General features: G+C 41.2%; 1 protein-coding gene across 1 annotated transcript in view; it reads left to right on the top strand.

Annotated features, from left to right (window-relative positions):
- The window catches only part of AFF1 (ALF transcription elongation factor 1), a 200,712-nt gene that overhangs the window by 111,985 nt on the left and 67,915 nt on the right, over window positions 1-20,812 (top strand). The window lies entirely within an intron of this gene.

Genomic DNA, 20,812 nt, shown 5'->3' with positions numbered 1-20,812 from the left:
CTACAAAAGAAGAGTGGAGGTGTGATGACATCTCATTTGAGAGAGTCACAAATATAGAATGTTATTCAACTATGGCTTTTTCAAGTAAACAACATACTTTATCTTTTTAAACAAAGGAAAAATTCCTTTTTCTGCTCCTTTGACAAATGGCAACGTGGTGTTTCAATGAGAAGAATCAGAGCACACATTCTATCACTGAAATTCTAAATTAACACCAGTTACTCAAATTCAGATTTGTAGTGCAAAGTGAAATGTTTGAAGTGAATTTATTTTAGCGCTTATCTGTTAAGGTAAAGTCTGGTTGAGTTACATCAATTGTATAAACATTCTAATTTGCATATCCAGTCCTCAAAGACTTGTATGTGCACCCAGATACCAGCTTTACATCAGTTTTACATAGTGCTAGAAGGCAAAATTCCTTAAGGTTTAAAAAAAGAAAGAAAAAAAAAAATTCCAGGATCCGTAGCTGGAAAGATAACCCTTATCTTGAAGGAGGAAAATCTGTTCCTTTGTGGTGTCAGCTTTTGGTTTAGAAGAGCTTAGGGTTTTGTCCATAGTCAGCTGTTGAGCTGGAGTGTCTCTGGATGTCTTCAGAATGTGACTGGTTTGGAGGCTGAGGAAAAATTAGAAAGGAGTAAAGCACGTGGTAGAAATGACCAAGATGGCAGAACAATCCCTATAACCCCATAAGCTATGCAGATTCACTGCAATGAGCCACTTATTGAACATTTTGTGCTCTGTTGGGCGGTAGGGGTAGGGAACAGAATGAAGATGGAGAAGAATAAAGTGAGATCTTCCCACCTCCTATGGTCAGTCAGCCTACCTTATAATTCAGAAAGAACTTAATGGAATTTTCTTTATTTATCAAATAAGGTCTGTTATATTTTCCTAGTTTAAAAAGAAAAAAAAGGTAAGGGGACAATTTAACATGTTTTCTTTAAAAAGAAAACTAAGCAACTAAAAATTGCTTTAAAACAATTCTAAGACCAATTAGCAAATATTTGCATTGTCTACCAAATACCCAACCATATGTATAAGCACAGAGTGGGATGCCAAGGAAGTACTGGTCCCTGTTCCAGAGAGATGACAGTCTAGCGTGGAGATCAGCCTACACATGTGAAACAATCAGAGAACTGTCTGCTACTAGGTGCATAGAGAAAGTTTCAAACATCAGCCTTAAGACAGTGAACCCATGTAAATTCAGCCAACAGGTTTTCTGGTAGACCTTTTAGGTTAGAGGATCCCGGTTAACCTTTTGCTTTCCTGGTGAAAAAAAGATACGGTGAGTTGCGATTTCTCCAGGGTTTTACAGCTCCTCAGATTTAATACATATTTCAAACATAGGACCACATTAGACTAGGTCCTTGCATATTTTCTGAGTGGACAGTTGAACAAAATCATTCATAGATGTGGTAAGAGAATGGGGTTTTCTTGGCTTTTCTTGACCTGCTGTCAACAATTGAGTAGATGTAAACGTTTCATCTTCGGCCTACGTTTGCAGTCAACCTTCATTTTAACATGATGGCTCCCTCTGGCCTCTAATCAGTGTTCTGAGGCCAGTGGCAGCTGTGGTGCTAACTGCCTTGGAGCCCCTGGGTGGTGTTGGTGGCATGGGAGGATGGAGCTGAGGGGTCAGGCAGATGAAGGGCTCTGGGCAAAGAATTTGTAATGAAGGGGGAGTAAGTCTGGGAAACAGGGATATTGGTGCTTTCTGGCGAGCGTTTAGATTCGGTTTAGTAAGATCTTATGTTTCACAGACTTACCATTAATTTTCTGTTTGTAGACCCAATAAAATGGCTATTTTTTTAAGGTTTTAAAAACATGTAGGGGCTTACCTGGTGGCTCAGTGGTTAAGAACCCCCCTGCCAATGCAGGGGACATGGGTTCGAGCCCTCGTCCGGGAAGATCCCACATGCCACGGAGCAACTAAGCCCGTGTGCCACAACTACTGAGCCTGTGCTCCAGAGCCCGTGCTCCGCAACAGGAGAAGCCACCGCAACGAGAAGCCTGTGCACAGCAACGAAGACCCAATGCAGCCAAAAATAAATAAATAAAATAAATATATTTTTAAAAAAGCATTTAAAAAAAACCATGTAGATTGGATTTTAAAAATCTCAAATTAAAAAAAATATATATATATTTTTGGCTGTGTCGGGTCTTAGTTGTAGCACGTGGGATCTTTAGTTGTGGCATGCGGGCTCTTTATTAGTTGTCAGATTTTAATATTCTGGTGAGTCAAAGGAAAGCATAGAGGTGGGGGACAGCAAAAGTGGGGAATTAACCCCAGAGCAGGTAAATTCTGAATATAGAACCGGAATAGTAGCAATATCTTGGGCTGCTTGTGGCATTGGGGCAGAAGGATAGAGAATGCCAGGGTGGAAGGGGAAGTTGGCTGTTGGTAGAGCCATGGGAAGGGGCATGGGGATAGCTAAGTGGTTTTCCTTTATTTGCTGAATTTGTCCTAAGGCAAGTCGGAGGAGGTTTTCTTTCCTGGCATTCTGAGTGTGTGGGTTTTGTGGTTTGTTTCATTGCTCCCCTCCCCCACTGCTTCCATCAAACAGTATTTTTAAAAAATGGACCAAGATGGGAAAGTCATCTTGTCTGTCTGGCACTCCTTTATTCTCAAGCCACATACATATGAGTTCCTTGCTATTTTCTCTCCTTTCACTTCATGGGAAACACTTGGTTTGTATATTTTAGTTGGTTCTCCTAAATAATGGTATTCCTTTCTGGGATAAGTGATGCTCACTGTTAACACTTAGTCTTTCCTAAAATCCTACAGGAAAAAAATTATCAAAAGGTCAACATTCTGACTAAATAGAGGCTAGAGCACACAGCGTGCACTGGATTTTTCTCTGGGCATGTTGGTTTTAGTTTTGTGTCAACTGGAAGATGTATAGCATCTTGAAATGACCCATCTGAGGATATAGCCAGGACTCCACGATCTCACATGGATGCCTTCCAGCTGTAGAGTTGCCACATCAGAGACCGAATTGCTCAAACGGAAGGCTGAGATTCCTTGTAGCTCTTTCTACCGGAAGTTAACAAATGAGAGTGAGAGGAAAACCAAGGCATCTCTGTGTGAGCGTTCCTGAGTGTGGACCCTGGACTGGAGTGGATGTGCTTAGAGGCAGATAGGTGTTTTACTGAAAGGGAGAAATGGATTAAGTTGAGGTGGGCATATTAAATTGTATACTGGATTTAGAATATTAGAATTTTAAGGGTAAACCTACAGCCCTTTCATGTTGTAAATAAAGCCTAGAAAGGTGAGGTTACTTAATTTTGCTACAGTTTAGTTAGTAGCAGAGCCAGAGTTAGAATTCTCAGTTCTGTGATCTTTCTACCTCTGCTTGTTAAGTACGCATGGAGACCATAGGAGGATCTTGAGCATGGGAGTGATATATCTATCTACTTTCTCTTTCTGAAAAAGATCATTCTGGCTCCTGGGTGGAGAATGGCTTGGAGGGGCAAGGGTGGCAGAAGTAGGGAGGCCAGCTAGGGGGTGGGAAATGACGATGGCTAGGCGTAGGATAATAGCAGTGGACATGGTGAGAAGTGGATAGATTCCAAATATATTGGGCAGGGGAGTAATAGGACTTTGTGATTGACTGGAGGTGGGAGTGGGCCTGAGGTGTGAGGGAAAGTGGGGCATTAAGGAAGGTCCTACTGGAAAGGTGTGGATGGTGGGATGATACCTGCTCCTGAGATGGAGCTGACCTGGGTGGAACAGGTTTAGAGGGAAAACCAGGATGCTCTGGATGGATCACATATTAAGTTTGAGATGCTGTTATATATCCAGGTAGACATGACAAGTTGGCAGTCATCGGTAGTAGATCAGCCCAGGGAAAATGATAAGTTTGGATGTTTGTGGCGGGGTAAGAATCACAGGAGTGGAGATAAACGAAATGGAGCCAGCATTCAGTTAAGCACACAGCACAAGTTAGTCAAGTCAGGAAAATAGGCAAGAGAGTAACAAACCACTCCAAGGAGAAGTCCGGGAAGGGGGTGTCTCAGCACAAGCAGCGGTCTGTCTAGCAACCGTCTCGGTCTAGCAGTGGTCTCGGGACAAGCTTGAGTGCGAAGTAGCCCTCTGCTTGGACAGAGCCTCCAGCAGTGCCCATGTGGAACAGCTCTCAGCAGGGGGAAATTGGGTCCTCCAGGGAAGAACCTTCAGTTGCTCAGCTCAGTGGGCTCATTTTAAGGAGTTTACCAGTGGGTGTAATGGTCTTACTCTAAGACATTCACAGTCCTATGGTAGACTTTTCAAAACAACTAATACAGAAGTTCACATTGGCCACTGGGACTCCATTTTGAACTACTTAACATAGCTTAAATCCTGTAAGTTTCACACAAGATGAGTAGAAATCATAACACAAAAGAAATCTCATCTTAATACTGGGACTAATAAAATTGGGCTGTGTTTGCCTGTGGTGGGTATTTAAAGCTTTGGGACCAGGCAGGTGTAGCTGAGAAGGCCCTAAACCAGGCCCTCCCTGGCTTAGCTTTACCTGTGGCAAGGGCAGGAGCGGGAAGAAATGGGGTCCTGCTGGGTCTTCAGAAGCAGAAATTGAAGATCATCTTGAAAACTTGAGAATCTGCTTATACATTAGGGGAAGTTATAGGTTTCTGTTTTTTCACTTAGGGTTTGAAGTGTATGTGTAAATAATACAATTACTTTAATTTAAGCAAATAAGTCACTGGATCCTAGCAGAATTTACCGTCAATTTAAATTTGCTACTGCTTCTACTTCCTTATATGGCCCTACTCCATTGCCCTCCAGAGAAATCTGGCTTTCAGTCCTGATGGTTTCTGATTTCTGCAGAGCAATTGCTCTTTTCCTTGTGGCCTCTCATGACATCATTTGGGAACATTTTCTGATACCAAATCCTTCCACCTAATTTCCAAGACTCAGGTGTCACCTGCAGCTGTGAATTCATTGTTGGACTACTTTGACTCACGGCAACTCTTAAATTATGCCTTCCGTTTTCAATAAAGTGCCAGCCTAATAGAGTGAAGTAATCCACAGTGGAAAACTGTGACAGTGATTCACTTTGCATTCATGTATGCAAACAATCTTTCCTACTTTCTTATTTAGCTTTCTTATCTTAAATCCTGAAACGAGGAACTTCCCCATTATGAAATGATCTAACCCTTCAAGAGGTGCACTTTCGGTGTGTCGGTGGTGTATATCCCGCTGATGAGTCACTCAAAATATAGTTAAGCTCCCTCTCTCCCATATATATCATCAGTTCAGCAACTTTTAACTCAAAGTTTTAGAGTACCTACTGTATGGCAGGCCTAATGCTGGGGATGGGGGTGGGGGTTACAATGGCGGGGAAACCCCGGATGATTCCATTCCTCTTGGACCTTAATTATCTAGTTAGAAACTGACTCTATTTAAGTAACCACTCAGATCAATGTGTAAGAACTTTGGCAAGTTCTATAAAGGAATCTATAAACTATTATAAGATTGATAAAGGGGTGTTGTGGCTTAGAATGTAGGCGCTTAGGGAAGAATTCTCTGGGGAAGTATTGAGTGAGACCTGAATGGTGAGTAGAAGTGAAAAATGTGAGGGGTTGTCTGAGTCCATTCGGACTGCTATAACAAAGTACCACAGACTGCGTAGCTTGTAAGCAACAGAAATTTATTTCTCACAGTTCTGGAGGCTGGATGTCCAAGATCAGGGCACCAGTATAGTATGGTCATGTTCTAGTGAGGACTCTCTTCAGAGTTCCCAGCCGGTGCCTTCCTGCTGTGTCCTTACATGGTGGGAGGGGCTAGGATTTTCTCTCTGGAACTTCTTTTATAAGGCATTAATCCCATTAGTGAGTGCTCTACCCTCATGACTTAAGCATCTTCCAAAGGCCCCCACCTCTTACTATCATCACCTTTGGGTTAGGTTTTCGGTCTGAATTTGGGGGACACATAAACATTCAGACTACAGTAGGTGTGTTAGAAGTTAAACAGCATCAGTATTCCAAGCAGAGGGAAAGTATATGCCAGTGGTTTATGCCACATGATATGCAGAGACCATTATAAGTTTTCTTGGGTTCTAAACCCAGTACTGTAGGTCAAATGGAATTTGTGCATTCATTCTGTGCATTCATTCTGAAACTTGGTGGCAAGTCTGAATCACCTGGGGGAAGCCTGTTAAAAATACAAATGGTTAAAAATAAAAATTCCCAGGTCCCATCGTAGGAGATTGATTCAGCAAGTATACAGGTGGGCTCAAGTACCTGTAGCTGATTCTCATGAGGTTTCTTCTAGAGCCTGGAAATGAAACTGTTCCAGAAGAGCCGATAACAGGCCACAAGGAGTTAGAGAAGGGCTCCCTTCCCACTAGTTCTGGAGTCTCCCTTGTGGGCCCTCAGACAAAATGATCACCTGAATTGATGGGACTACTTGTCCTGAGCAGGACATGAGAGAAGCCTCAGGGAAGAAATAAGAGAATAGGGTCCCCAGAACTACATACACTCTTCCTCTACAGCTCATGTTTTTTTTTTTTTTCTTTGGGTCCCCAACATTTTCAAGCTCATGGGGAAAGTAAGATTCTGATACAGCCTTATCTAGCTTCTTCACTCAGTTTTCTAAAAATGTTTTTATTGCAGTAGTTCTTTATTGGAAATTTAAGTTAGATTCCATGAGCTAGAGCTCAGGTAACTTGGGCAGACCTATGTGACTTAAATGTTTGTTGGGAAAATGATAGCAAGGTTTTCTGTGTGCACAGTTCCCTAACGATGTTGAGTGTCTGGGCAGAATACGTCCTATCTACAAGAAATAATGAATAGCAATAACCTGCATCTGCTTGGAGAATGGCTAAATTTTAGACCCCAAAAAATCTAAATATAGAAGTTTAAAAATAGTGGCAAATGACTGACAGAAGTTTTAGAGCAGAAGTTGCAGGCAGCCTGAGGGCTAGACTGGACCTGCAGACTATTTTGTTTTGCCTATATAATGTGTTTTTCTTTTTTCTTTTTCTTTCTTTTTTTTTTTTTTGTCCTCCCTCTGAGCCAATATTTACAAACTGGAGAATTCTGGTGAAAAATCAGATTTTCAGTTTCACCAGCTAGAGCTGAGTAGATGCTGCTACCTTTAATTTCCTGATCCTGGCAATTTTTTTTGAGTTTGAAGAAACATTTTAAACTCTGAAGGAAACATTTTAAGTAATATAGGCAAAATATTTTTGGAAGAGCTCCAGAAATTGCTGGAAATGGGTTAGTGCAGAGAACAGAATTGTTTATAGAAGCAAGAAGAAAGCCTGCGATCGAACCTGGAACATCTTTTTGGGTGGTATTAATTGGAGTTGTTTTCCTTGTACGTTTTACTTTCCATTCCTTCTCAAAACGCCAGAAGTACATTTGGTACCAGGATAAGAAATTCCTGTTCCTCCTTGTTGTTTTCACACTTGAGATGTTTGTGGAGGGTTATTGGATCCCCCCTGGGTCCCTCATGCTGTGCCTCTGCCAGAATGGAGACATTCACCGCTTCAGAATCTTTCCAGGCTGTGCGCTCTCCCAGGCTCTCATGTGCCACCCGAGTCATTTTAGCTCCTCTCTAGATTAATTGTGTTTTATTCTCAGCCAACTGATAATCTTTAGGGACAGAAAACCAGATATTCCGAGGGGAGTCCTGCTGGCGACTGAGTTAGTGGTTTTGATTTGGGCTGTTTTGGTGGGGGTGGCCAATATGCATGAGATATTTCAGCTGAATTCTTTTTAAGAGAGGATTCTGGTTCATGTTATCATAACAAGTTTGTTCTTTTGTTTGTTTGTTTTTGGCCATGCATTTCTCCTCTCCATTTGCCAAGATCTATTTGAAAATCATTTTCCAAGGTTAACTCTGCGGTGTGTTCACATTTTCTAAGAACTTTCTAAGCAGTTAGTTTTACATTGATATTGTTCCTTTTTTAATTGTTGAAATCCCTAGGTCGACCATTTTTCCCCCCCTGCCAGATGTTCAGGGTCCACACACACCATTAGATTTCTCTTGAACTTCATTTTATTCCCTATTTAAGCTTGGCCTACTTTTTCTCTGCTTTTTTCCATCCCCCTAACCCTGTGGTAATTTGTCAAGCCCATTCTAATCTCCTTAATCCCTTTGGCTGAAAGGTTTTGAGGTTTAATGTTTTAATCTAGGGGCCTTAGTATTTAAGTAATTAGAGGTCCTATTTCTAGCTCTGTCCCTCAGATAAATCACCTTAGGGTTTTTTGGTTCCAATTTACAAAAAATAGAACCCCGAAAATTCATATTGGGCAAGATCGAAGCTTTGAACTGCACTGTATGAATTAAGAAAGGAAAGTAAATATTCTGTGCTATTCAGAGTCCCCGTACTCATTCTTACCAGCTCAGGCTTTATGGATTCTTTTCCTTGCAGCTCAATTTTTTAAATATTCTACCCCAAAGCAAACGTTTGCTATTGCATTTTAGAGAAGAAATTTTTAATAGAATTTCACGCTATAATTAGAGTTTATGTTACTTCCAACATTTTTTTCTCCTCATGCCTGAGAACATGTTAATTTGGGGAAAAAAATTTTTTTTTCCTATTACCAAATAATCTGGACATTCTTACAAAATGTTAAAAAAAAAATCTTTCCTGTCAGGAAAAATTTAGTCATAGAAGGATTCACTTTTTGCATTCTAGGTTTCTGCCATTTTGATCAACAATATTTGAACACCCACTAGATACAGAGGGGAGCTGATAGGAGCGAAAGACACTTGACAGTACATTTATTACATAGCGTAAAAAATACAAAGTATAATCAGTATGAAAAGGTAATATGGAACTACTAATTATAGTCATATAATGCTCACATTGTTCTCTAGTGCACTTTGTGATAGGAACTGTTCCAAATGCTTTATGTGAATCAACTTAATCCTCACAGCCATCCCATGTGGTAAGCACTGTTACTGTGGCTGTTTTACTGAGAGATTTACAGAGGTGCAGAAAGATTCATTTGTTCAAGTTTACCCAGGCCTTAAGTGCTGGATCTGGACTCCATATCCAAGTAGTTTGGCTCTAATCCATGCCCTTAACTATGACACCTACATTATACTGCCTTTCATTTTTTTTTAGAGTTGACTTTTGAAACACTTTGGTTGGGTATTGACGAAAATGCATTCCAGGCTAAAGGATTGAGAGAAAAGACATAGAGGCAAGAAACAGTGCAAGATTTAGTAGGGGTAGCTGGGCCTTTGGTTCAAGGAGATCTGGTAGAGGCAAAGGAACTTGACCTCACTGTGTTGTCAGTTTATCCTTCTGTACAGTGGGGCTACTGGATGCAGGGTCATCCATATGAAGTGCTTAAAACAGTACTGGGTACATAGGAAGAGCTCAGTAGGTGGTGGTAGGAGTGATTAGAGTTAAAATTTGAGCTGGACTTTAAGGAACAAGGTAGGACTATCAAAATGAGCAGGTGGAGTTGCTGAGGAGACAGGAAGACCCGAAACAGGCTCCCGTGTATTGGAGTACCCTTGAGCATGTGGGTGGGATCAGATCAAAGGGATCGCGAATGCCCAGTTACGATGCTCTAGGTGAATAAAGCCCTAAACATTTGGTTTTCAAGTGTTAGACAAATGAAGAGCCTAGGGAAAGAAAGCATTTGCTTGGGGGTTGTTGAACTTTTAAAAACTGGTTTGCCAAGGCGAGGAGCCACCGACCGCCCTTCCCATCCCTGCCTGATGGCACAGGGGCATCCTGCTCACCCCTGAAGAGCAGCTTTCCCATAGTTTGGCAACCCCTGGCTGGTGTAAATATTTCATTTTATGAAAGCTTATGCTTCCCCCCCTTTTTAATTCCCAAAGCACTTGCTTATTCCCTCTTGATTGTCACAGCAACCTCGTGAGTTAGGCAGGGCAGTTGGCACGAATCACCATTTTACATGCCATGGAACTGAGTCTCTAAGAAGTTTAATGATTTAAGTTCATAAGTGGCAGAGCTGGGGGCACGAAACCAGGACCCTTAACTTCTAGTTCCAGTAGTCTTTCTGCCACACAGCGTGTTTTCTGTGGAGTCATAACCCTTTGAGTAACACTTTTTTTTTTTTTTTTGCGGTACGCGGGCCTCTCACTGTTGTGGCCTCTCCTGTTGTGGAGCACAGGCTCTGGACGCGCAGGCTCAGCGGCCATGGCTCACGGGCCTAGCTGCTCCGCGGCATGTGGGATCTTCCCGGACCGGGCCACGAACCCGTGTCCCCTGCATCGGCAGGCGGACTCTCAACCACTGCGCCACCAGGGAAGCCCTCCAGTTGCTTTCTTACTTGTCTCTCCAGGCTTGGGTTGTGACCCTCCTGCCCATGTCTCCCAGCCCCGCTGCTGTCACCCAGGCCCTTTAGTGAGGATTTTCCCCTGTGCTCCTGGTGCCCACACCTCCAGTCTCAGCACTCCTCCTTGGCATTGTCCTCTGTGTGTTTCTCCAGGTGGGAAACACGTTGAGGGTGGGGTCATTGGTCTCACACGTGTTTGTCCTTTGTGTATAGCACAAGTGAGGACTGGGGAAAATGGGGCTATTTCCTCCACTGTGCTCAGCTTGAGAGTTCTTACCCTGTTCACTTTGATCTGGAGTCTGAAAGATAACCTCTAATAAATGTTGGAGCAGAGGGAGAAAACTATTTGATGTGAGACTGAATCTTCTATTTTAGGACACTTAGATGGGAAGAAGCCACTAAATTCAATAATTTTTTAGAGGAATTATTTGACTTACCATTTTCAGCCTATTTATTTCCCAGGTAATTTTAGGTATTGTTACGTGTGGATTTGAAAATAAGCAACATAATCTTATTACTAGGTGTTCTCAGTAGAGTTCCAGCCTTAAATTGCTGTGCTTTTCAGTACTGAGTTTAGAGATTAATCAGGTGGTTTTATGTACTATAAGAGTTGGAAAGTAATGATTTTTTATGTATCTGTCATGTATATAGGTGTTTTCCTCTGTACTAAATAAGACACCAGATTTCCTTTAGTATATGGGACGAAGTAAGAGAGTAGCATTGACATATATACCCTACCAAATGTAAAATAGATAGCTAGTGGGAAGCTGCTGCATAGCACAGGAAGATCAGGTCGGTGCTTTGTGATGACCTAGATGGGTGGGATAGGGAGGGTGGGAGGGAGTCTCAAGAGAGAGGGGGTATGGGGATATATGTATACATATAGCTGATTCACTTTGTTGCACAGCAGAAACTAACACAACATTGTAAAGCATTTATACTCCAATAAAGATGTGAAAAAAATAAAAGAAATATATAAGTGGTACTTACATTAAAATTGCTGTTAGTCTCAAAGGATTCTCAATTTTGAATATTTTGCCATTGAGTGATTCACATTTTTGGGGATGAGCCAGCCATTTTGGGTAGAGGCAGTAGCTCCTCTAGACCACTTGGGTATCATTAATTGGTATCCTAGTAACTTAAGAATTATTGACCCTGAAAATGCCCAACTGGCAGCCTGGGTTTAATTTTCTGGTAAGATTAATTATCTTGCAGTAAAGGGTAAAACAGAGCACCAGGGTCCTTTATGTCCCTTATGTTCTCTCAAGATTCCAGTGAATTAGTTGCTAAGACGAGGGAAAACACTGGTGGTGTTGTTCTGAACCTAATTGAGTCCTTTATTATGTTATGACTCACCTATAGTTCACAGATTTATTCCGTGCAAGTCATATAAAATAACTACACTGTGGTTTGTTTTGCTTCCTTGGTTCATGTTTCTCGCGATCTGTCAGGCCGCTGTTGCCAATCCCAGGCTTTGGCAGGAGCCTGTGCAGCAAAGAGGAGACCATCCCAGGTCGGCAGTGAGTCTGCCTCATGCTTTGTTCCCTCAGGCAGGCGTGCTTTTCACCATCTCTTGGAGGGAACTGAAGATGTTCATTCTGTATGTGGGGCTATGTTCCACATAAAAAGAGATCTTTCTCTTCAAAATGGGTGTGTTTTCCAATCTCTTGTTCCCTCCTTTGGGAGAGAAGGAAGCTTTAAAGTCAGTGCTGGAGGGCACTCACGTGGAGGTGTCTTGTACGGTGTGTTGATTTAGTTGCAACATCTGAAAATTAGTAGATTTCACACTGAAATCTGGATTTTGATTCTTTTTTTTTTTTTTCCCTTTCTTTGCGGTACGTGGGCCCCTCACTGTTGTGGCCTCTCCCGTTGTGGAGCACAGGCTCCGAACGCGCAGGCTCAGCGGCCATGGTTCACGGGCCCAGCCGCTCCACGGCACGTGGGATCCTCCCGGACCGGGACACGAACCCGCGTCCCCTGCATAGGCAGGCGGACTCCCAACCACTGCGCCACCAGGGAAGCCCTTGATTCTTTTTTGTCTTAAAATGCTGGAAGCATTGGCAACGTAGGACTTGTATTCCTGAAGAACAGCAGTTGGCTTGCCCCAGCCCTCCTGCGCCCCTCCTGTCACTTGCCTGGGCCCTGTGAGTGAGAAGTACAGAATCGATTCTCTGTCCTTGTGATTATGCCTCTCTCTGGGCAAATCCAAGAGATGAGAACGCAGATGTGCAAAAGACATATCTTTTCAGAAAGGTTTATACTGCAGCATGTTTAATGGCATCTAATTAAACTAAAAAGCGTTGATTTTCAAACTTTAAATGAAATTATATAAAGTAGGTCCTACTTGGTTTCTTTATCTTTTTGTCCTTGTTTCCAAATGTGAAGATGTTTTCCTATAAACCTTTAAATGTGTGATTTAGACACTTGTTCATATTTTAGTTAAAGAAAAAAACCCACAAGGTTATTAGCCTACTTGACAACTGCTCCCACCTTTTTAACTTTTTTTTTAAAGGTTTTTGCTGCTGCCAGAAACAGTGGAACATGGATTCTTATCCTCCTTGTCACCAAGTAGAAATGTGCTCGGTTAGTTTTTTTTTCTTCTGTGTGTGACAAGGGAGTGGATAGTCACTATGCTCTTTTCTACTCTAAAATATTATGGTTCTTTTTTAAAAAAGAGTTTGAATTCTAGCAATTGAACTGTGATGCTGTTTCCTATACCAAGTCCATTAGCATATCCTTTAGTACCTTTTATTCTAAATTACTTTTCTTGTTTTTATAGTGACTAATAGGAAGTTGGTTTTCAACACCCATTCAGCAAACAAGAGCTGCTTTCCTTCCTTTGATCTTAGCAACATATATATCCTTTTGTTTTTATATTCGTGAAGGGGCTTTTATTGGTTGCAACAGGGAAGGTGGACACAATAGCTCTGGCTCCTGTGGGGACTCCAGAGACTCCCTCACCCCCCACCCCCCGCCCCCCTCACTGCCAAGGAACTGGTCTTAGCAATAGGGATCCTGTAGTTATACAGACAACTCATATTTAAATTTCCATAGTGTACAGGTTCTATAGGGTGTAATTTTCTATACTTGTACAAGTATACTTAATTAGTATAAGGTACTGTTAAGAACTGGAGTGTGATAGTTTTTGGAGAATTTCCAAACTGTTCTTTTTTTGTTAGATGTCATTTTTACTCCTAGCAATACCATTGCTGAGAATTTTGATGTCTTAATAATTTTATAACTAGGGATGAATAATAAGTATATAATAGAACATGTAATCCACAGAATGCTAAAAACTCTGGATGTTCTTGGAGGGTAGGAAGATATACTTGAAGATTTTGGGGAGGTGGGGTGGAGCGCTGATTAGATGGGACTTTTAGGCATTATAGGTAGTAGTTAAGAGCATGGATTTTGTTGTTGTTGTTTTGATATTTATTTATTTATTTGGCTGTGTTGGATGTTCGTTTCGCGGCATGTGGGATCTTCCCGGACCGGGCCACGAACCCGTGTCCCCTGCATCGGCAGGCGGACTCTCAACCACTGCGCCACCAGGGAAGCCCTACGCGGGATCTTTTAGTTGAGACTTGTGGGATCTTTTAGCTGTAGCTTGTGGGATCTAGTTCCTTGACCAGAGATCGAACCCAGGCCCCCTGCATTGGGAGCACAGAGTGTTAGCCACTGGACCACCAGGGAAGTCCCAAGAGCATGGATTTTGGATTAAGGAAGATTTGGGTTTGAATCTTGTCCTTACCTTGAATTAGCTCTTAGACCACAGGCAAATTATTTAACTATTAAAAATTACTGCTTGAGGGTTTCCCTGGTGGCTCAATGGTTGAGAGTCTGCCTGCCGATGGAGGCTACACGGGTTCGTGGCCCAGTCCGGGAAGATCCCACATGCCGCGGAGTGGCTGCGCCCGTGAGCCATGGCCACTGAGCCTGCGCGTCAGGAGCCTGTGCTCCGCAACGGGAGAGGCCACAACAGTGAGAGGCCCGCGTACAGCGCAAAAAAAAAAAAAATTTACTGCTTGAGCCTCAGTTTCTTATCTTTAAAATAGAAACAATAATAAAATCTTAAAGTAGTTGTCAGGCTTAAATAAGAAAATGTTTATGAAACCCTTAGATCAGTGATTGGCATATAGTAAATATTTAATAAACAGATTCTGTATCACATCATTATAGTTATTTTAACACTAAATGTCTGAGTAAATGTAGTGGATTTATTTCTTTGCCTTGGCTTAGAATCTGAAGATTAGGTAGCTGAAAAGTTTTGAATATTAAGGCTTTAAGGAAATATTAAGTGGGAGGTAATGTTTCTAATGAATAACTGGAATCAGAACACTTGGGCTCATTTTCTTCCACCGTTAAGCGGGACATTTCTACCTGAACCACAGGGCTGTTGTGAAAATGAAGTGGGGTATATTTTGCCTAGCATATAGTAGACTGGGATATTCCACCTTCCTTTGACAGTAAAAGCAAATTTCACACTGTGGGAAAAGTGTATATTACCCATCTTCAGGTTATCTTTATTGACTTTACAACTATGTTTAGGAGTCACCAGGGTCTTAAGAAGTATCCTAATGGTTTGGGTTGGTTTGATGGTGTTTCTGTAAGCTGTTTTGGTGAAGTAATGAAATTCTATGTCATGGGTTTAATTTTATTCATGTTTAAAAATATGATGCTTTTTAAAATAAGAGACTTGAATGAATATTTTGTGCCACTAATAATGTATTGAGTACCTGCTGCATTTTCAGGATTCCAGAATTGTACTAGTTGTTGTGAGAACTATAGGGGGCTTTCAGTTGTATTTGGGCATCATGAAACATACGGAAAAAAGATTATTGTACTGAATTGCACATCTTAATTTTGTGTTCTGGGCGACAGATCCAGTAAGGAAAGGTATGAGTAGGCGTATTCTCATGTAATTTGTGAAGGATGGACAACACTTGTGTAAGCGAATAAAGTAGGATGATTTTACAAGGTAGGGGAATCACTACAGCTTTACTAAAAAACATCAACAAGATGTCCCAAGACGTCATTCAGCACTTGGCTTAAATAGCATTGATTAGTACATGAACTTCCAAGAGAGTATATGGGCACCAATCTTTATGTATCTTAATGCGAGTTAGAAAACATATATACACCAGCATGTCAAACCCAGGATTTCATAAATATTGTTACTTAGGATCAGACCAAGTAAAAAAGTGAGTTGATAGTAACTTGATTTAAAGAAAACAGTACAGGTAGTATTGCAATATGGTATCACTGTCAGGGTAGTGTGGAATTGACTGAAGTTTGGGTAAAACTGTTTTAGACTAGACTTTGAGTCATGGAGGAGAGAATTAGGAAGTTCAGTTAGAGATGGGGCAATGTCACAGAAGAAAAATAAGCTGATGCCTCGACGTGACTTAAAACTTTTCTTTGCCTTTGCCAATGAAGGGGCTCTTCATGCTTGAAAAACTTTCCTCAGTTCAGAACTGAGTTTTGTTCATTATTTTCTTGCCCCCTTCCTCCACCCCCTCCATCCAACTGGTGCTTAATAAATGTTTCTACTACCGACAGCTGTTACTGCTACTCCTGCTGTTAATGCCATACTGTAGACATTTTTGAGTGAGGAGTATCTATTTTAGAAGGCTTTTATGATAATACTGTGTGACATGTATTGCTGACTATGCCAGCAGGTTGTCCTGCAAGTTCTTAGGTATGTAGGATTTGAAGGAGAATGGGCTCAACTCTGAACATTTTCAGGAGTAAAAACAGTACAAGGGGCCGTAGATTTTCTTCAGACAGAATAGGGTAGAACCATCACTGCATGGTAATGAAGATATAGCTGATTTTTATAAGAGCATTACAGCCTGTGTTTTACTTCCCTTGCTTTCAGACCTAATAATTATTTATTGATTGGCACTGTGGGATAGATCGTGGCATTCATCCTTAAGAGCAGGTCTCATGCCAGAAGCCTCAGAATGGAGACATTCTCAATAATGCTCTAGTAGTTGGTTAAATAAACCCCAGGGTTTGGCTTTCTAATGGCCCATCATTGCCCCATAAAGGGACAGTCATGTAGAAGGGCAGTGCTAAATGGCCAGTTCTTGCTTTCTCCTCTTGGGCCTGGAACTCGTCTCATGGGAAGCTTTTTTGCACTTTCTCCATGTTCTGTAGGTGGCTTGACGTGAGCACAGTCTCAAGCAAGCCCTCAAGGCTTATCAGCACTTGCCTGTTGGACAGCACCACAGCCCCTGCCCTGGCTCCCACCATCCCCTAGTCCCCGGGCCCAGGGTCCAGTCTCTACAAATCATCATGTTTTCCCCACATTAATTCAGAATTTATTAAATACATATTGCAGACACAGGTGTCCAATAGGTGATGGCTTCTTTCGCTGTTTAAAGGTAAATCAAAAAAACAACAAAAAAGATAAATCAGAGAGAGGTGCAAGCAAGGATTGTACTGTATAGTTACCAAAAGATATAAAATTTGTTGTCATTCATTCCTTTAGCATTCTTTTCCCCCTTTCCAGTGGAAGTTTTCCTAGATGTTCATTAAATAAAAGTTGTGTTTGTGTGATGGGTTGGAGAAGTGGGGGAAGTTTAGTAGAATGATAGAAAGGAAAAAAAGACTGAGGTGCTTGTGTCATGGTAAGATTAATATTTGAATAAAAATGATGTTTGTATTTTATTGAGAATGTACTGTATATCAGGCACTGTGCTTAAGCTGTTTTCATGCAGTGAGCTTCATAGTTGGTCCCTGGCAGAGCCAAGTCTGGAAGCTGGTGTGTCCAACTCAGAACTTTGCTCATAAGTACTATCCTGCAAGGCCAGAACCACTGAGGATGACTGGGAGGAATATCTGAGGTTTTTGAGAATTCCCCAGTTTGCAAAGACCGCACAGAGTTCTCCAATAAGGTGCAATAAAAAGCTTGACTTCACAGGAATTATTGTATGTAACTGGGCAAGTAGCTAGTGATGAGCTATGGTGAGAAGTGTGTTTCGGGGTGTTGAGTTCATGTTTGTGGCTAAAGCAGGATTATGAATCCAAGCATGTTATGGAATTTTAGGGCTATTGTTAAATCTAGTCAAGGACCTTTTGGATGTATTTTTAGTGGCCACTGGTATCACCCAGGCTTTTCTGCTTCTGTCAGCTCCGGGTAGAGACTTGAAGAGAGCAATAGGTCAGCTTGCCCTTTGTAGCTGGAGCTCGGTTCCTATAACAGGTTTTTGAAAACATGTGTTTCTAATATGTCAAGATTGGTTTGGCCAAAAAGAAAATTGTAGCCTGATTTGTTTAAAGGAACAAAAATATCTACATGCCCAAGTTTGAATGCACAGAACATGGTTCAATTCTTAGTTGACTTTTATGCCTTTTAATATTTTGACTTTTATTTCCTGTCAGTGTGCTATATATAAAGTAAAATTACACGCAGAACATATATACTACCTATAAAGTTTCATTTTTATTAGGTTTTTTTCCTATGTATAAAATACAGTATTATGAACTACTTTTAGTGTTAATGAGTAACCTCAGTAAATTACCAAGATGACTATGTTGAGGGATGCATAAAAAACTTAGGAAACTTAAGATCATTTGTTTTGAAATTCATGATGTTGGAATTACTTAAATGAATTTTTGTTCTCTAGACCTCTTAGGTTTCTTTGCCATCGATCCATGTCTGTGTGTGTGTGTGTCTTTGTATTTTTGTTTATGAGATTGGGCTATAATGTGAGCATGAAAGTTACCCTACCTACTCTGTGAATAAATTGCCTTTATATCTTATTTTACTAACAAATATTTATACATAATACTTTGTGATAGAAAATGTTACATAGAAAATTTTAAACTAAATGGGATTTTTAGTTCAGACACATCCTCACGTGTAATTGTACAGACAACATTACTTATTAGGTGGGGTTTAATAGGATCTCCTGCTGGCTTCAGTATTTTGAATCCTGTAGATGGTTATATCGACCTTTAAAGCTAAGTGAAGATTAAGCCATTTGGGGGGGTTTCCACATCCCTGGTTTTTCGGGGAGATGGGAAGAGTGGAGGATTGCCCATTTCATAAAGCCGTGTGTGTTTTTAAACTGTGAGCATGGTGCTTTGCACAAGTCAAAACTGCCAAAGGGACAGATGTTGCCAATTTCAAATGTACAGGGGGAAGGCAAATATTGCTAAGCAACAGTGTACTTGAGAGAGCGTTTTTAGGAGCAGAGCCAGCGGAGTTGTGTCTGGGAGCACTCGCTGCTGCTTATGGTTCAGTACAAGGGAAGAGATTAAAAGTTCTTTCCTGTCAGGGCCGCCATTGCAGCTGCCAGCACAAAATACAGTGACCTAGTGGCACCGATTAGGGCTGGCAAGGGGATGTATGGAAACAGGAAAGCCTTTTTGCCATGTAGGAAGGCAGTAAGACATGTTCACGGAGGTAAGTGCCCCAGTGCACAGCTGCCCCACAGTAAGTACCTGTGAGTGCAAGCCTGAGGTTCAGGTGGGGAAGACCGAGGCCTCAAAGGGAAACCTCTCTTTCTCCCCCTCTTTCTCTCCCCCCCTTCTGCTTCCTCCCTTCCCCACTTCCCTTCTTTCCTCTCTCCCTCCTTCCCTCCTTGTTTCCTCTTTTGCCTCCTCTGTTAGGGGCTAACGTCAAAGAAGGGAAGGATCTGAATAAACTCTACTTGAGTGCTGCTGTGTGCGTGCCCTTACAAACAAGGTAAATAAGCTTTCTAGCCACAGGCATTCAGCCCTCCCATGTCCCCTCCCTTCGTGTACACTTGAGAGGTAACAGACAGGTGTGGTGTGGCTTTTTTTTTTTCCTTTTGGCTGCCCCTAGAGACTTGGAATATCTCTTGAGATTTGCACTGGTTGTTGGTTTGGATTATGGATTTTCCTTTCTCTCCCTCTCTGTCTCTTTCTAATGAAATAACGGAGTAAGAGCAGAGAAAGTATAATATAGTTTTCTATCTATCGCAAATCACAGCACATTTTTGGCAGTGCATTTTAAAGAAATTAAAAACATTTTAAAATAAGCAATTCCTTACCAGTCAGATATTTTGTCCCTCTTTCAAACTCTCTTCTTGAACTTCTGGATCACTGGCAAACATTGATGGTTTCTTTTGTCTTCCCAAAGTAAAGGTACAGATCGAAGATATTGGCAGCATAAAAACTTAAATATGTTTGTATACAGGTGTGCGTTCTACTTTTGGCTTTTATTGCTTTGTTTTTTGGCAGACAAATAGAATTTAGGTCAAATATAAAAGATTGTGGAGCGCCTACCCAAGTTTTAGCACATGTCGTATTGATTTCTACTAGTCTAGGAATATTCAGAAGTGTTCTTACTTAAGTGCAAGCAGGTGTAGTAGATAAATTTTAATGTTTAATGTTCTTGTAGCTTTATGGGTCTCATTAATTTATTCAGCATAGTTTGTGGTCACATAGTCTGTATCTATCTGGGGTGTAAATTTATGTGATGAAAGGCTAATTAGAGAACATGACAGTGTTTCCATTTTTTTTCCCCCCTCAAAAAATAGAATTTGTTTAAGGTTAAGCAGTAGTGTATCTTCCATTGGCAAGAGAGCTCAGAAATTGGGCAGAAGTAATGAGAAAGCAGGGAGAACCCGCAGGTTGTTATAGCGTAGACTCTTCATTGATTGATTTAAATTTAGGTTATGCCTTTTGGCTTTTCAAAGTAGGAACTATGTCATAAAATGAGTTGGAGATCTGTTACACTCAGACTTAGGAAGCAAGAGAGTTTTCCAGTGATTTATGTTCCTCACAGGTTTTTGTTTTTAGTTTTAAAGACCGTGCTCTAGTTAGAAGAAACTGTTTTATTTGTCCTACAAAACGCTTTTGAGAGAATCTTACTAAGGAGATGATTTTCTGACATTCAGATGCTTCTTAAAAGTTTTACCTAAAAGAGAGAGAAAAACAGATTCAGATTAAGACTCACCTGCTCAGAGGCCAATCTAAAACTTTTCAGGTTCATTTAATGCTACTTGGTAGACAGCATTATCGTGACGATATTAATAATACTACTTATTAAGAGGATTTGGCTGGCTGTATACCAATTAAAGAACTTGTTCAAAGGATTTTTGTAATTGGCCCGTGCCCCTCCCCTTTCCCCAAACTGGCAATGTGATTATGATAATGTCAGAGAAAAAGTAAAGTAGGTTCCAGGAGCCTTTTCCCTGGCTCCTGGGGCATGGGCCAGGTGTGTGGAATAGTCAGGAGGGCCACAGGTGGATTGATGTACAACTGAGATATAATTTACCTCTGCTGGATTGACCTTCCTGTCCCTTAAAGGCAATTTTCAAGAGGAGTTGCTTTTGTTGTTCCTATCAGAATGATGGCCTATTTTTTGTATTCTCTCTTCTCTGGCACCTAGATTCTGCATTCTAGAAAGTGTAGAAGGAAAAGGAGAACATAGGAATGACAGTAAATGCAAGAATATTGGGAGTTAGGACAAATGTGGTTGAGTTATACCGTGCCTTAAAACACTCAAAACGTTGGAGTCTTGGTTTAAGGGCTCCGGATTAAAGTCAAAAGAGTACTTTTAAAACATCATTGC

The sequence above is a fragment of the Neophocaena asiaeorientalis genome, unplaced genomic scaffold (assembly GCF_003031525.2).
Source record: "Neophocaena asiaeorientalis asiaeorientalis breed wild unplaced genomic scaffold, Neophocaena_asiaeorientalis_V1.1 scaffold296, whole genome shotgun sequence".
Taxonomy (NCBI): Eukaryota; Metazoa; Chordata; class Mammalia; order Artiodactyla; family Phocoenidae; genus Neophocaena; species Neophocaena asiaeorientalis.
The sequence above is the reverse complement of the archived record's forward strand: the minus strand, read 5'-3'. Positions and strand labels throughout refer to the sequence as shown.